The sequence below is a fragment of the Pseudophryne corroboree genome, chromosome 5 (genome assembly GCF_028390025.1).
Source record: "Pseudophryne corroboree isolate aPseCor3 chromosome 5, aPseCor3.hap2, whole genome shotgun sequence".
Lineage (NCBI taxonomy): Eukaryota > Metazoa > Chordata > Amphibia > Anura > Myobatrachidae > Pseudophryne > Pseudophryne corroboree.
The window spans coordinates 526387307-526403948 of NC_086448.1; the positions used below are offsets into that span (position 1 = coordinate 526387307).

The 16642-nt window shown below is 43.5% G+C and overlaps 1 protein-coding gene across 1 annotated transcript in view; it reads right to left on the reverse strand.

Annotated features, from left to right (window-relative positions):
* Positions 1-16642, reverse strand: part of LOC134929627 (uncharacterized) — a 147263-nt gene that overhangs the window by 36616 nt on the left and 94005 nt on the right. The gene's annotated exons all lie outside the window — the stretch shown is intronic.

A 16642-nucleotide genomic window follows, 5' to 3' on the forward strand; every position in this document is an offset into this window, starting at 1 on the left:
CAAGTTCCTCATTCATCAGTGTCCTTATACATCGCTCACCAATTCTTCAGTGTCATTCACCATCGCTCACAAGTTCCTCATTCATCAGTGTCCTTAAACATCGCTCACGAATCCTTCAGTGTCTTTCACCATCGCTCACAAGTTCTTCATTCATCAGTGTCTTTAAAACATCGCTCACAAATTCTTCAGTGTCTTTCATCATCGCTCACAAGTTCTTCATTCATCAGTGTCTTTAAACATCGCTCATAAAATTCTTCAGTGTCTTTCACCATCGCTCACAAGTTCTTCATTCATCTGTGTCTTTTAAACATCGCTCACAAATTCTTCAGTGTCTTTCATCATCGCTCACAAGTTCTTCATTCATCAGTGTCTTTAAAACATCGCTCACAAATTCTTCAGTGTCATTTACCATCGCTCACAAGTTCTTCATTCATCAGTGTCTTTAAACATCGCTCACAAATTCTTCATTCATCAGTTGAACATTGCTCACGAATTCTCCAGTAACTTTTTGACAGTGCCCACAAGTTCACTTTCTTTCATGTGCCGCTGTATTGCTCCCTTCCCTTAATAAAGTTCCTCAGCATTCTTTCACTAAACCTAACTATCAGAGTCTTGTATGAGGAAATCCTATATCCGACCATCCCTGCTCCGACCCACCTGTGGTTCCTTTTCCCGACCATCGGAAGAACCCCCGAGTCCACAACATCCTCAACCCAGGTCAGTGACAGCATACAAAGGCCTCATGGACCCGGGGGATCGGAACCCAGAGGCAAGCACCATCCAGGATCTGGTTTCCCGAATTCAAAGTCAACAGACGGCACAAAGCCAAGTGATGCAGTATCTCCAGGAGTTATCTGGCCGGCTGGATCAAATTCAGGCTTCTCTGGCTTCAGTAGTTCCGGCTCCAGCTCCAGTACCCACTCCTGTGGTTGTCCCTAGTAATGTTCAATCCCTGTCTGGAACCAGATCACGCCTTCAGCTTCCCACTCCTTCTCGCTATAATGGGAATCCAAAGAATTGCCGTGGTTTTCTCAACCAATGCGAGGTACATTTTGAACTTCTCTCACACAACTTCCCCACAGATCGGTCCAAGGTGGCGTACATTATTTCCTTGCTTGAAGGTTCAGCGTTGGATTGGGTGTCTCCGTTATGGGAACGTTCTGACCCGTTGGTTTCCAGTTACACCAATTTCATCACGTCATTCCGTAGGATCTTCGATGAGCCCGGCTGAGCGACCGCTGCTTCTTCGAATTTGCTCCGAGTCCGACAAGGCTCCCGTTCAGTGGGACAGTATGTGATTCATTTCCAAACCATAGCCTCGGAACTGCGCTGGAATAATGATGCTCTCCGGGCCGCTTTCTGGAATGGGCTCTCTGACCGTCTAAAGGACGAACTGATCACTAGGGACTTGCCAGATTCCTTAGAAGAGTTGATCTCACTCTGTGTAAAGGTGGATTTTCGTATGCAGGAACGAGGTGGTGAACGTAGTCGGACAGAACGATCCAGATTCCGGTCTCTCCCGACTAAGCAAACGATCACCCCAAGTCCAGACGCACCTATGCAAATTAATCGATCTCGGCTGTCCCCGGAAGAACGACAGCGCCGTCGCGAGGGTAGACTCTGCCTCTACTGTGGAGCTGCGGATCACTTTCTCAAGTTTTGTAAGTCCCGTCCGGGAAACGGCAGTCCTAGCTTGTTCCGGAGGAGTCGAGTTAGGGGTTACATCTAAACGTTCTCCGACAGTGGACTGTTTACTCTCCGTGTCTCTGTTTTCTGGGTCTATAGCCAAACCTGTTAAGGCCCTGCTGGACCTGGGGCTGCAGGGAATTTTGTTTCTCTTTCTTGCGTCCAAAAACTGGGTTTACAGTTACAATCCGTCGAACGACCTATTACGCTGACTGGCATCAATGGTACCCAAATTTCTAATGGTCTTATTTCAAGTCGCACAGTGCCAATCAAACTGCAGGTTGGAGCTCTACATCAAGAACATCTGGAGTTCCTAGTGATTCGGGAGATGCCTCACGATCTGGTTCTTGGTCTTCCTTGGCTTAAAGTACACAACCCTCACGTCGACTGGAAGTCGTCACAAATAGTATCCTGGAGTTCATTCTGTCATTCTAATTGTCTCACTCCTGTCTACCCGCTCCGTGTATCTTCCAAGTCGGATGAGGAGCTCATTCCGGAGGCCTATCGGGAGTTTGCAGACGTGTTTTCGGAACAGGCGGCTGATCAGTTACCACCCCATAGACCCTGGGACTGTCCCATTGAGCTCATCCCAGGGAAGATGCCACCCCGGGGGCGCATTTATCCTTTGTCATTGCCCGAGACCCTAGCCATGTCGGACTATATCAAGTCTAATCTGCAGAAAGGATTCATTCACCCCTCTACTTCCCCGGTGGGAGCAGGCTTCTTTTTTGTGAAGAAGGACGGAGGGTTGATACCATGCATTGACTACCGCGGCTTAAATGAGATCACCATTAAGAACAAATATCCTTTGCCGCTCATCACGGAACTATTTGATAGGGTTCGCGGAGCCCATGTCTTTACGAAGCTCGACTTAAGGGGAGCTTACAATTTGATTCGTATTCGACAGTGGGACGAATGGAAGACGGCCTTCAATACCAGTGACGGGCATTACGAATATCTGGTAATGTCGTTTGTGCTCAGTAATGCCCCTGCCGTCTTCCAAGGTTTTGTGAATGAAATCTTCCGAGATATGTTATACCTAAGTGTAGTGGTATACTTGGATGACATTCTGATATTTTCTAAGGATCTCATGGAGCATAGAATTCAGGTCAAGGAGGTACTTCTTCGTCTATGAAGGAATCATCTCTACGGTAAGATCTCCAAATGTACCTTTGAGGTTCCTTCAATTCCATTTCTTGGTTACGTCATCTCAGGTACGGAGCTTCGCATGGATCCGGAAAAACTCACTGCTATTCGGGACTGGACTCAGCCTCTTTCTTTGAAAGTGGTACAAAGATTTCTGGGTTTTGCGAATTACTACCGGAAATTCATAAAAGGATTTTCTACCATTGTGGCACCTATTACTGCTCTAACCAAAAAGGGGTCTGACCCAAGTCACTGGTCTTCTGAAGCTGTAGCAGCGTTCGCCCAGTTGAAAGCAGCCTTTATGTCTGCTCCGGTACTCCAGCCACCGAATTTTTCAAAACCATTCTTCTTGGAGGTCGATGCTTCCTCGGTCGGCATCGGTGCCGTGCTTTCACAGTACTCCTCTGACGGGAAGTTACATCCATGTGGTTTCCATTCTCGCAAGTTCTCTCCTGCTGAACGAAACTACACCATCGGAGACCAGGGACTCTTGGCAATAAAATCTGCCCTGGAAGAAGAGATATCTATTGGAAGGTGCTAAACACCTAATTACGATTTATACCGATCACAAGAACTTGCTGTATCTCAAGACAGGCCAGTGCTTGAATCCCCGTCAAGCTAGATGGGCGCTCTTCTTCACTCGATTCTCGTTTGTCATTAAGTACCGGTCCGGGACGCTTAACACCAAAGCTGATGCTTTATCTCGTTCCTTGACGGCTTCAGATGAGGAGAACTGCGTTGGAAAGGCTTTGATTCTCAGTCCAGTTTTTATTTCAGCAGCTCCCATCGCTTTGGGTCCTCCTCCTGGGAGAATGTCTGTACCAGCTGAATTTCGACCGAAGTTGTTGCAGTGGGCTCATACCTCCAAGTTTTCCGGTCATCCTGGAGTTCAAAAAATGTGGGAGTTTCTACGAAGGTCATACTGGTGGGACACTATGAAGAAGGACATACAAGATTATGTCAACTCATGTCCTCAATGTGCTCAGCACAAAATTCTTCATCTGGGTTGCTTCATCCACTGTCCATTCCTAAGAGGCCTTGGACCCATATCTCTATGGACTTTGTCACCGAACTGCCCTTCTCCAAGGGTCACAATACCGTGTGGGTGATTATTGACCGCTTTTCTAAAATGGCACATTTTGTTCCTTTGACCGGGTTACCGTCAGCTCCCAAATTGGCTTTATTATTTATCCGTGAACACTTCCGCCTGCATGGGTTACCTCAGGAAATAGTCTCTGATCGGGGGGTGCAGTTCACTGCAAGATTCTGGAGGGCTCTCTGTTCAGCCTAACAAATAAAACTTAAGTTTTCATCTGCCTACCATCCTCAGACCAATGGGCAAACTGAACGCGTTAATCAAGATTTAGAGACTTTTATCCACGTTTATCTCTCTCCTTCGCAAGATGATTGGGTGGAACTGTTGCCCTGGGCCGAGTTTGCCCATAATCATTTGTACCACTCTTCCACTGGTGAGTCCCCATTCTTCATTAATTATGGATTCCATCCTCAAGTTCCAAAATTACCCGTCTGTCCTCCAGAAGATGTTCCTGCTGCAGCTTCTACTCTTCGGCACTTCAGTCAAATCTGGAGTAGGGTTCACGTTAACCTCAAGAAAATCTCCAGCCGCTACAAATTCTTTGCGGATAGGAAGCGACGGGCAGCTCCCCAATACAAAGTTGGTGATAGAGTATGGCTCTCTACCCGCAATCTCCGTTTAAGAGTGCCCGCTATGAAGTTTGCCCCGAGGTTCATTGGTCCTTATCCCGTATTGCAAGTTCTGAACCCGGTTATCTGCAAATTGGGTTTGCCTTCCCACTTTCGGGTACCAAATTCCTTCCATGTTTCTCTTCTTCGTCCCCTTATTTTAAATCGGTTCCATTCAGAGTCACCTAGGCCAACCTCTGTAGAGACTGAAGCCAGAACGGAATTTGAAATTAAAGCTATTCTTGACTCTCGTTATCTTCACAAGAATCTGCAGTACTTGGTGGAATGGAAGGGTTATGGCCCTGAGGAGAGGAGCTGGGTCAAAGCTACTGATGTTACGGCCCCCGACTGGTGCGGATCTTCCATTCCAGACATCCAACAAAGCCCGGGAAGTGTCCAGGGGCCACTCCTGGAGGAGGGGGTACTGTCACACGCCAGGGGCAGCGGCCGCCGTGCTTACCCCTGCGTGGCTGCTGGTCCGTTTGGCGGTTCTCGGGTCCCGGCGTCTGGCTGGCGCGGCTCCCGGCGGTTCCCCGGAGCGTGGGTGCCGCCATGACAGCCGGCGTCACGTGGGCGGGGAGCAGGTGATTTCACGAACCCACTTCACCAATCCAATAGAGGCGGGAGATTCAAAACCGGATGCCGGGCAGAGCCTCGGCGCCTGAGTATTGTCTCTTTTCTGAAGTGGATGCCAGAGCTCCCATACGCAGTGTGTTTCCCAGCAGCTATACTCCAGTGCATCTAGCATTCAGGGTGCCTTTCTGCAGCACAGTCTCCAGTGATCCGAGCAACTAGTGTGTTCCTCTGCAGTGCAGTTGCCAGCGCTCCCTGGATTCAGTAATGCCTGCGGGCCGAACCAACTTTAGTGTTTCCAGCGTTCAGTGTCATTCACCATCGTTAACAAGTTCCTCATTCATCAGTGTCCTTATACATCGCTCACCAATTCTTCAGTGTCATTCACCATCGCTCACAAGTTCCTCATTCATCAGTGTCCTTATACATCGCTCACCAATTCTTCAGTGTCATTCACCATCGCTCACAAGTTCCTCATTCATCAGTGTCCTTAAACATCGCTCACAAATCCTTCAGTGTCTTTCACCATCGCTCACAAGTTCTTCATTCATCTGTGTCTTTAAAACATCGCTCACAAATTCTTCAGTGCCTTTCATCATCGCTCACAAGTTCTTCATTCATCAGTGTCTTTAAAGATCGCTCACAAATTCTTCAGTGTCTTTCATCATCGCTCACAAGTTCTTCATTCATCAGTGTCTTTAAAACATCGCTCACAAATTCTTCAGTGTCATTTACCATCGCTCACAAGTTCTTCATTCATCAGTGTCTTTAAACATCGCTCACAAATTCTTCATTCATCAGTTGAACATTGCTCGCGAATTCTCCAGTAACTTTTTAACATTGCCCACAAGTTCACTTTCTTTCATGTGCCGCTGTATTGCTCCCTTCCCTTAATAAAGTTGCTAAGCATTCTTTCACCAAACCTAACTATCAGAGTCTTGTATGAGGAAATCCTATATCCGACCATCCCTGCTCCGACCCACCTGTGGTTCCTTTTCCCGACCATCGGAAGAACCCCAGAGTCCACAACATCCTCAACCCAGGTCAGTGACAGATGTAATTACATAAAATATTGACCATACATGAAGCAATTACATCAATATCGTTTGGGTGTGGTGATTACAATATTTGACAGAGTCCATCACTGAAGTTGTCAGTAGTACAAGTTGAACCCACAATGTATATCTGTATTGTTCACTTATTGCAATCTCTGGCATAATCCTTCTCTGAACATTAACAGTATAGCTGTTTGAAACCCAATGCGTTTCGTCCCTAGGACTTCATCGGAGGGTTAATAATCAATATCTTGCATAAAAGACGTTCATAACTGATACTTCTTAATACAGTGGATTGAACAATGTGGAGAAGCAATATTACTGTCCACCCAATAGGATATCAGTAAATCTTTTTCAGCATATAATAAATACATTAAAACAATGTAGATTGCTGTGGACAATGCTTCTCATATGGATCTGAAACCTCCTCACAGCAGTTTTTTTTCTACTTTTTCATACTTTACGATCCATGTGAACTAGGATTGGGAATAGTAACCTGTGCAGAGTGCAGTGAGGCACCTTGCCAAAGCACGGTGAGCAAAGAGAGCCATGCAAGAGGACACGGTGGACTAATTGGGGTTCCTGGTCACTTTACGAAGAAAACACAAGTTTTTTTATAAAAACCTCATGTCAACCTTTTTCCATGTGACCTTTTCCATGTCGATCTGATGACCGTGCAACCTATTTTAGGTGTCGACTTAATCACTGTCAACCAATAGCAGTCGACCTAATGACTGTCAACCTAGTTAGGGTTGACCCAATGAACCACACCCGTATATTGCTGTTGTTGATTTGTTAGTCACCACACATGAATGCACTTCAGCTTTGGATATTAGGAAAACCTAAATGCAGATACATAAATAAAGGTAGATAGGGAATTGCCTATGAGAGAACGTACAATCATTTAGGAGTAAGGAGCAAAAACGTAGCAAAGAAAAACCTATTTCAAGGTAAAATGTAAATAAAATTATTACAAATGTAATTCTATGTTGACTCCTGAATAATGTTACCCTACACATGTGCCTTGTTTGTCTACATGCGTATGGTTTACCTTTCTATAGTACACAAAGTGCTAACCTTGAAGACATGGTAATCCCTCCATATTATGTCATAAACTGAGCTTCACCCATATTGGTTACCAAACCTGGTCCTTTTGTTTAACATAATAAGTGGATAGGTGCAAGTAGCTCATTTGATGCACAACGTAACATGTGCTGGGTCATTCCACATCTGGAATAAACATAGCTCAGGCCATTTGTACATTTTAATTAGGAAGTAAAAATGGGTCTACTACGGTATTCTGGTGTTCGAGATACCGGAGCCGGGATCCTGACCACAAGTATACTGGCAGTGGGGCGAGCGCAAAAGAGCCCCTTGGGGTGTCGTGGACACCCCAAGAGGGTAAAGAGTTGTCGGTATGCCGGCTGTCGGGATTCCAGCACCAGTATGCTGAGCGCCGGGATCCGACAGCCGGCATATCAAGTGCCACCCAGTAAAAATATGTGTGTGCATTTTGTGGTATCTTACAAATAAACAATCATAATAATAATGAAACAAATTGTCTTATACTGCTTTTAGTGCTGGGTGAAGCAATATTTTTGAACACATAGTATTTTATATTTATTGCAAAAAAATGCTGTGAAAACTCATGCTAATGGGCAACTAATAATTTACATTTTTAGATATGATCCATGAAGATAAAATAAAATGTAAGCTCTTAAAATGTAAAACATAGCATTTCTTCTCTATTACAGCAACTGCTCTCTACGTGTATAGGACCTGATGACATGTGATACAGGTCAAATAGCGGAGGCTGAGTTGCTGTTACATAACTGCCAATGCTGCTACATATGAATCAACACAGTGCATTTCTGCATAACAAGCCTGTCCAGTCGTCAATGCTTGAATACTCAGAGAAGCACCTTCCTCCTAAAATAACAATCTTTGCATGGAGTAAAATAAAGAATAGCGGACATTGGGGGTCATTCCAAGTTGTTCGCTCATTGCCGATTTTCGCAACGGAGCGATTAAGGCAAAAATGTGCATGCGCATGGTTCGCAGTGCCCTTGCGGTTAGTATTTTAGCACAAAATTTAGTAGATTTACTCACGTCCGAACGAAGATTTTTCATCGTTGAAGTGATCGGAGTGTGATTGACAGGAAGTGGGTGTTTCTGGGTGGAAACTGGACGTTTTCTGGGAGTGTGCGGAAAAGCGCGTGAGTGTCTGGAGAAACGGGGGAGTGGCTGGGTGAACGCTGGGCGTGTGTGTGACGTCAAACCAGGAACGAAACTGACTGAACTGATCGCTATTTGTGAGTAGGTCTCAAGCTACTCAGAAACTGCTAAGAAATTTCTATTCGCAATTCTGCTAATCTTTCGCTCGCAATTCTGCTAAGCTAAGATACACTCCCAGAGGGCAGCGGCTTAGCGTGTGCAATGCTGCTAAAAGCAGCTAGCGAGCGAACAACTCGGAATCACCCCCATAGGGGGTAATTCCGAGTTGATCGCTCGCTAGCTATTTTTTGCAGCGCTGCGATCAGATAGTCACCGCCTATGGGGGAGTGTATTTTCGCTTTGCAAGTGTGCGAACACTTGTGCAGCCGAGTGGTACAAAAACAGTTTGTGCAGTTTCTGAGTAGGTCTGAACTTACTCAGCCGCTGCGATCACTTCAGCCTGTCCGGTCCCGGAATTGATGTCAGACGCCCACCCTACAAACGCTTGGACACACCTGCGTTTTTCCAAACATTCCCTGAAAATGATCAGTTGACTCCCATAAAGTCCTTCTTCCTGTCAATCTTCTTGCGATCGGCTGTGCGAATGGATTCTTCATTAAATCCATCGCCCAGCACCGATCCTCTTTGTACCCGTACGACACGCCTGAGCTTTGCGGTGCATACGCATGCGCAGATTTGCCGAGTTTTGACCTGATCGCAGCTCTGCAAAAAATAGCTACGGTGCGATCAACTCGGAATGACCCCCATACTGTATATAGTGCCTAATATATGTTTGAACACCAATGCAATTGCAATTGCATTTTTTAGGCTGTGTTGAGATAAGCAAGTGAAGCTGCTGCCCTAGAAATGAAAAGAGATGCTGAGTCACCAGAACCATCACAAACTCCTTTGCAATTGTGTACACATTTGCATCCTATATGCAAAAACGAGGAACATCGGTCTAAGGGTTGGTCTATGTCTATGCAGACTGGACACAGCAGTAGCTATTGCAGGCACCATGTTTTTTTTACACATACAAGCTTGCAGCTGATGGCAAATACACGCCCTGAAAATGACCATGATACATCTGCATTTTTATAAGCACTCCCCGTAAACTCCCAATAAACACTGCCAAATGGTCATTACCTGTCAATCACTTTTCCATGAACTCCTCATTGTGAGAGGGATCTCAGCAGCACCTTAGCGCAAGTACATTGTGATTTCAGCCTGCTGATTATTGCTCCATTGCATGGACATCAGTCAAGGCATACAAACATGAATTAGGCCTAACGTTAAGTATATAAAGTAATACATTGTCTTTGATATAGGTTAACGTCAAATAGTAGCTTAAATACCCCTTATCATCATAATGTTGTATTAATAAAGAACTGCCATATTGCATAACATTGATCTTTGTTCATGATGCAGATTACCATATAAGACTAAACACTGCATCTGACCCATGCTTCATATATGGAGAGTGATAAATTGCAGAGATAAAGTACCAGCTCATCAGTTTACAGGCTGTGTTTGAAATATAACGGGAGTTGATTGGCTGATACTTTATCTCTCTCCATAGTTTAGTACATACAAGTATGCCCCTTAAAGTGGTAGGAGGAATACTACAGAAAACATCTTACATATGTATAATTTTAGTGCAATGTATAATTTCTGACTAATTTCATAGTACCCATCACTACTGAAAGTTTTTGTGTATAATCTACTGTACATTATATGCAATTTGAAAGCGACAGAAACATTTTTTTTCATTGAGCTGCTGAAGCAATGATTTCAACTGTGTTTTCAAATCCCTCGGGGTTCCCTCCTCTAATTGTAAATAGCCGGAAAGTCATCAAGCAAGCATTTAATAAACTTTTAATTTGAAATGGATTACCACATGTTGTGTTTGTTTACCCATTATTAAATCTCTCAGCTACATATCATTGGTAAAATCGGCATAGCTTTTGCTTATATATTTGAGAACAAACACATGGGGGATATTAAGATGCTGTCAAAATATATTTAGAAAGGCCTAATGAAACAAATTCATGGAGAGGTTTGAGTCGTTTTACAAGATCTATACATGTTATTCTTGAAATTGTTCAATAAGAAAATTGCATATGCTTCATATTAATTGACCTTGCACAGTTAATCTCAAATAATTTGCCCTGCAATCATGACATGCATAAAGTGTCTTCAAAGTGAATGCACACTTCCAGCCAGGATGTCATTATATAGGGCAAGCATCCAAAAGTATTTATTTAGAACACTGCAGCAATTACTGCAGCAGTTGGTAAACTACATTTTTATATAATTTACATGGAAAATAAAATTACACATACATTTTCTTAATTTGGGAAGAATGATACTTTAAAATAATTTGGCCAGCGTGTGATGAAAAGGTGACATAAGATGTTCCAGTTCCATATCAGAAAATGTTCATCTAGCAAAAGTTCACAAGGCGGTTAGTTCACCAATGCTTCCTGTAGCTTCATCTATTAGAAAAAGGAAGAATAGCACAGAAGAATCTAGAGAGTTTCAGTGCAGGGGAAACTAGAAGAAGTACACTAAATGAAAGGTAGGAGAGGTGAGTCAACCAGACGATAACTAGAGGTTAAACATTGCACCATGAAAGTACTGTGGAAGCTAGGTTAAGGTCACTTGAGTAATCAGAGTCACAATAGGATTGCCTAGACCAGAGGCGTTCCTTACTGCAGTGACACCCGATGCGGTGCCGTGCGAAGGGGGCAGGGCTTTGTGCAAAGGGGAGGGATAAGCAGGAGGGGCGAAGCTTCATGTCCAAACCCCCATTTTCATCACTCTGGGGGTTTGAGAGATGCAAGCTTCCCCTTGGAGAGTGCTGTGGCTGCAGTGCTAGCTCCTACACAGTGACAGGAGCCGAGTGCTGCACATAATGTTACAGTGCAGCACCCAGCTCCTGTCACTGAGCAGGAGCTGGAATTTTGGGGTCACCCCTCAGCGGTGGATACCGGGTGCCTGCCGCACCCCCTGCACAACCCTTGTGATGCCACTGGCCTAGACAGAACTCGGTGACTCGTGAAGTTTATTGTAAAGAAAGGGACACCATAACCAAGTAGAGATACTATGCAGTATTTATCTCTATGACGTACTGCTCTATAGTATCTCCAGTCTAAATGACTAACAGCTCTGACAAATGAACATATTAATTTATTATTTATTTATTACCAGTTATTTATATAGCGCACACATATTCCGCAGTGCTTTACAGAGAATATTTGGCCATTCACATCAGTCCCTGCTCCAATGGAGCTTACATTCTTTATTCCATACCACATGTACACACACACACACATTCACGCTATGGTTAATTTTGTTGAGATCCAATTAACCTACCAGTAAATTTTTTGGATTGTGGGAGGAAACCGGAGTACGTGGAAGAAACCCACGCACCCAGGAATTAGTTGCAAAGTGAGTGACAGGAAGGCAGCGTTTGGGGGTGGGAACAGGGAGTGGTCAGGTAAATGCCTGCATGTCATGGCCATTCAGAGAGTGTTTTCTGGACGTGCATAAATTAGCAGTTGAGATCTTACTTGCTGCTGGAGAGCTCTCTGCGTCACTGGAGAGCAGCTCAGCCTGTGCGTCTACAGAAGCACTCAGACTCCGCGACATGACCTCATTTACAAACTCCACACAGTTAAAGCCACATTAGGAATTAAACCCCTGACCTCAGTGCTATGAGGCAGTAATGCTAAACATTACACCATCCATGCTTTACCCCGGAGCATTAATTGATATGAAAAAAGATATTTCACTAAGAGCAGTATAGAGACCATGGGGCAATCTAGGGTGTACCATATGATTTGTCCACAGTGGAATCACTGTAAACAACAATGTAAATACTAAATAACTCATCTCTATTAAAATAATTTTTCTAAAATTCTCAGGAAAGGGTAAGTATTATACATAGAATTTATAGCCCCCAGTTACTAGGGACTGATAAAAATTATTCTCCTCAGATAAACATATCAGCACTATTTCACATTATTATTATTATTATTGTTGTTATTATTATTATTATTATTAGGCCTATTTCTGATGTAGTCACAAAGCAAATATTGTACAAAAATCAGTGGATGTTTTCTTACTGCGCATGCATCTGAACCACAATCTGCTAGCTCAGCGAGTGTATAGTGATGGTGGTCGCAGTGGTGTCAGGAGGGGTTTGCGGGGGGGTGCGGCCCGCACCCGGGTGTCACCCTCAGATGGGGTAACACCAAAATTCCAGCTCCATTGCAGTGACAGGAGTAGGTGCTGCAGTGTGACATTCTCCTGTAGCACCTGCTCCTGTCATTGAAGAGGAGCTGATGCTGCAGGAAGCACAGTCTCTAGAGTCAGCCCAGCATCTCTGGGGATGCTGGGCTGCACCAGGAGTGATGTCATCGGAATTTCCAGGAGACCATGCCCCCTCCAAGTTACGCCACACCCATTTTCAGCCGTGGGCGAAACCTCTGGCGTGCTGGGTGACACCAGACCTGGTGCTTTCTCTGGGTGGTCGCACCAAGGAATTAGTAGCAAAATGAATGAAAGGAAGACAGCGTTTGGGGGTGGAAACAGGGAGTTGTCCAGTAAATGCCTGCATGGCATGGCTGTTTTCTGGGCATGCATAAATTAATTGCTACTGGAGAGCCCTCTGCATCCTGGGAGAGCAGCTCAGCAGTGTAACAGTGTAACTTAAGATATAATAAGTACAATAAAGTGTAAATGTACATATCTGGGAACAACATAAAGATGTGTCCACTTATATCCTTGCTGCAGTCATGCTAAACAGCCCTTTAAGTCGCACCATGACGTGGTGGAACTCAGAAGCACCAAGCAACTTTTTTTTTTTTTCTGTGAAACTGCTTCTTTCTGCGTTTTCTGTAATGCAATAGGATGCATGAGCAGCTTCTGCTGATTAAATGATATGCGGCATGCCTATAATCAATGTTTAATTGTCGCTGTATCTGCATCCGAAATGCCACGTTCAGGAAAACACTGAATCATAGCATTTTATATGCAAATACAGTCACAGTCATACACAGAATATAGGCATGCTGCATATCATTTTAATCACCAGAAGCTGTCTGTGCGTCCTATTACATTACATTGCATCTAAGATGCATTTTCTGAAAAATCTAAAAATGAAAGATGTTCAGTATAGCACACAGAGCAAAGACGTAACACACATCTGTAAAACAATAAAATGACAGACTAGGCAGGGCATGTGGTAAAAGTAGAGTAAATCACTAACTTTTAAGGTAAGAGGTGGTAAGTTATAGTGAGGGCAGGCATTTCGGTACTCGATTAACCTGTATACAAGGTACAGAAGAGCATGCAATATCAGAGTTGATGAATAGACCTGCTGACAAAAGACAATGATCACTGCTGGCATGTGCACTTACATAATAAGTGACAAAGAGTTGGAGGGTGAACTGGGAAGAGGTGCAGGTTAGGGGTGGATAAATAAATTAATATTTAGGAGGAGGGTTGATAGATTTAATGAAAAGGTGTTTGAAAGGGTATGAATGTTAATTGAAACTATCAACTGACGTGTTGAGGGAGTGAGCTCCAGAGGTGTGTGGGATAGAGCAAGTTAAGTCTTAGAGGCAGGCATCAGAGGAGGTAACCAGGGTGGAGGCCAAAGAGTTAGGGGCGGGAATGGGTGTGGACAGTATGCTGTTAGAGATTTTGGAGAGAGAGGAGTGATTTAAGGGTATACATGTGAGTGTGAGGGGTTTGATCACATACTGTAAAATTGCCGTCCAAGGCCCAACAAAATACTGTTATTACCCTAAACACATTAGTTTGCTGTAAAAATGCTTTCTTTGATGTTAGTAAACATAATTTGTATCTCAGCATAATTTTTCTATTGATTTTTTTTCATATACTTTTCCTACTCATGCAGTTTAAAATGTGTTGCTGTACTTCCCATTAGTTTAAATTAACTTTTAATTTGGCACAAATTGTAATGGTCAAACACAAGGGTGCAGCTACCATAGGTGCAAAGAGTGCAGCTGCTATGGGGCCCAGAACTGAGAGGGGCCCACCTTCCCTGTCACAGTTTCTTGTATTACATACATTTTTCACCACTGGTAGATGCATAGGGACACTTACATAATTTTGCCTTGGACTCTGCAATATATCTAGGTATGTCACTGGAGCTGCTCATTGTAATGTGGTATAAAATGAACCAAAGGGCATAATAATGTTACATAATATAAAATGAGGGCACTATAGTGTGGCAATATATGAAGTGGAGGCACTATAGTGTGGCATAATATGAACTGGGGCACTGTAGTGTGGCAATATATGAAGTGCGGGCACTATAGTGTGGCATAATATGAACTAGGGGCACTGTAGTGGGGTACATTTTGAACACGGGGCATGTAAATTATAATGTGAATTGGGGGTCATGTGTTGCATAATGTGTACTGGCAGCCCTGTAATGTGACATAATGTGAACTAGGGCATTACTTTACTATGGGGCATAAAATTAACAAATGCTGCGGAGAGGTGTCACTCTGGAAGCAATGAGACAGGGGCTCCTTCAAAATGTTGCTATGGGGCCCACAAAGTTCTGACTACGCCCCTGGTCAAACATATATACAGTAAGAACATATTTATCAAGCTAACTCTGCTGTTAAAACATGTGGAAACAGCTGTTTGTACTGTACATGTTTGTACTGTACATGTTTAACAACAGAATTAAGTATCACCAGTATGCAACAAGATTGAAGGCAGGAGATATCAGACATCACAGTAGCTACTGAATCTCTAAAGTTTTATAGGGATGGCATACAGGGTGCTATCTAACAAGCTGTTTATGTAAGAACTTGCCTACGATACATAATGCTATTTTCAGGTTATGTTAGCCCACTGATCCCAATGGGGGAGGCCTAGCCTAGTACAAGACCCCTCTTTTGTGAGCTGGAGAGTCTACGATGCTCGTTGCAGCTCATCCGCATTGTGTAGTTGAATGGATGGGTCAAAAGCCAGAAAACAGAGATTGTGTAAGGGAATGTAAATGTACGAGGGCAGAACACAAGTTTTAACACTTATGATTTAAAGTCTTTACAATTCTAAATACTTGAGCCCTTCTTTTAAATGTATTCAATTTACACCCAAAAGGGAAAAATACAGTGCAGCAAGTGTCCTTGAGTTAATGTAATAGTTACTTCAGGGTGTACTTATATACTTGTACATTGCATGTATTACAGGTGTGCTTATATATTTGTATATTGCATGTATCATAATTTCAGTGTCTTATAAGATCTTAATTCTAAAAGTATAACCTAAGCTGTATACACACTGTGCGAGATTTTAAACAATATTGCCGATTACATTTCTGAACAGCATTTTTGTCAAATCGTTCAGTGTGTACGCACTATATAGTCAACGATGCGCATTCCCATGGGTCGTTAACGAGGTCTTCTGTCATCTGTACATGCAAGTCAATTTCGGCTACATCGTTAGCGCCAAGGTGCATTTCATCCAGTGTGTATGCCATGAAGGATGAATGACATGTTAAATTAGGCTGAAACCCAACAATTTAATAATATCGGATGACTCCTGTTTATCGTTGGTCATTTGTAAAAATTGTTCAGTGGGTACGCACTATATTGTTTGCCTGGGTCAACACAAATTCAAGGGAAATCGTTCAAAGACATTGTACATGTTTCATGTCATCTAGTGTGTACTCAGTTTTAGTATAAACTAATATTATCGATCATTAAGTTAATAACATAGAAGTAAAATACAGATCACAAATGTGTCCTATTATGATTAGCAGGTACCTGACACCTGTCATCATACATCCCCAAATGAGCAGCATTTAGTAGTGTTTGAATCTGCTGGATAAAGTGGTCCTTGTATCAAAGAGATTATATTATAGTGAATTTAATCAATGCTATAATCATATTGTTACAATATTGGGCCTGATTCCAAGTTGTATGCAAACCTGATGGTTTGCGTAAAACTCCAGTGGTTGGAGGACTGCACACACACAGGACCTGTGCTATGCAGAATTGTTCCCACGTTGTCGCACACAGAGCCCTCTAAGCCACGTCCCGAGTGACAGACTGCATCTGTTTGGGGGCAGGCATAGGGTAGCACCAGGCAACGTTCCTGAAAATTTTCTAGGAGTGCTGAAGCCAGATGCCTCAGATGCAGCAGTGGATCACAGAGTCTTGTAGGAGGCGTCTATTAACACAAGACACCTTGTACAGCATTAGCATATTTGAACA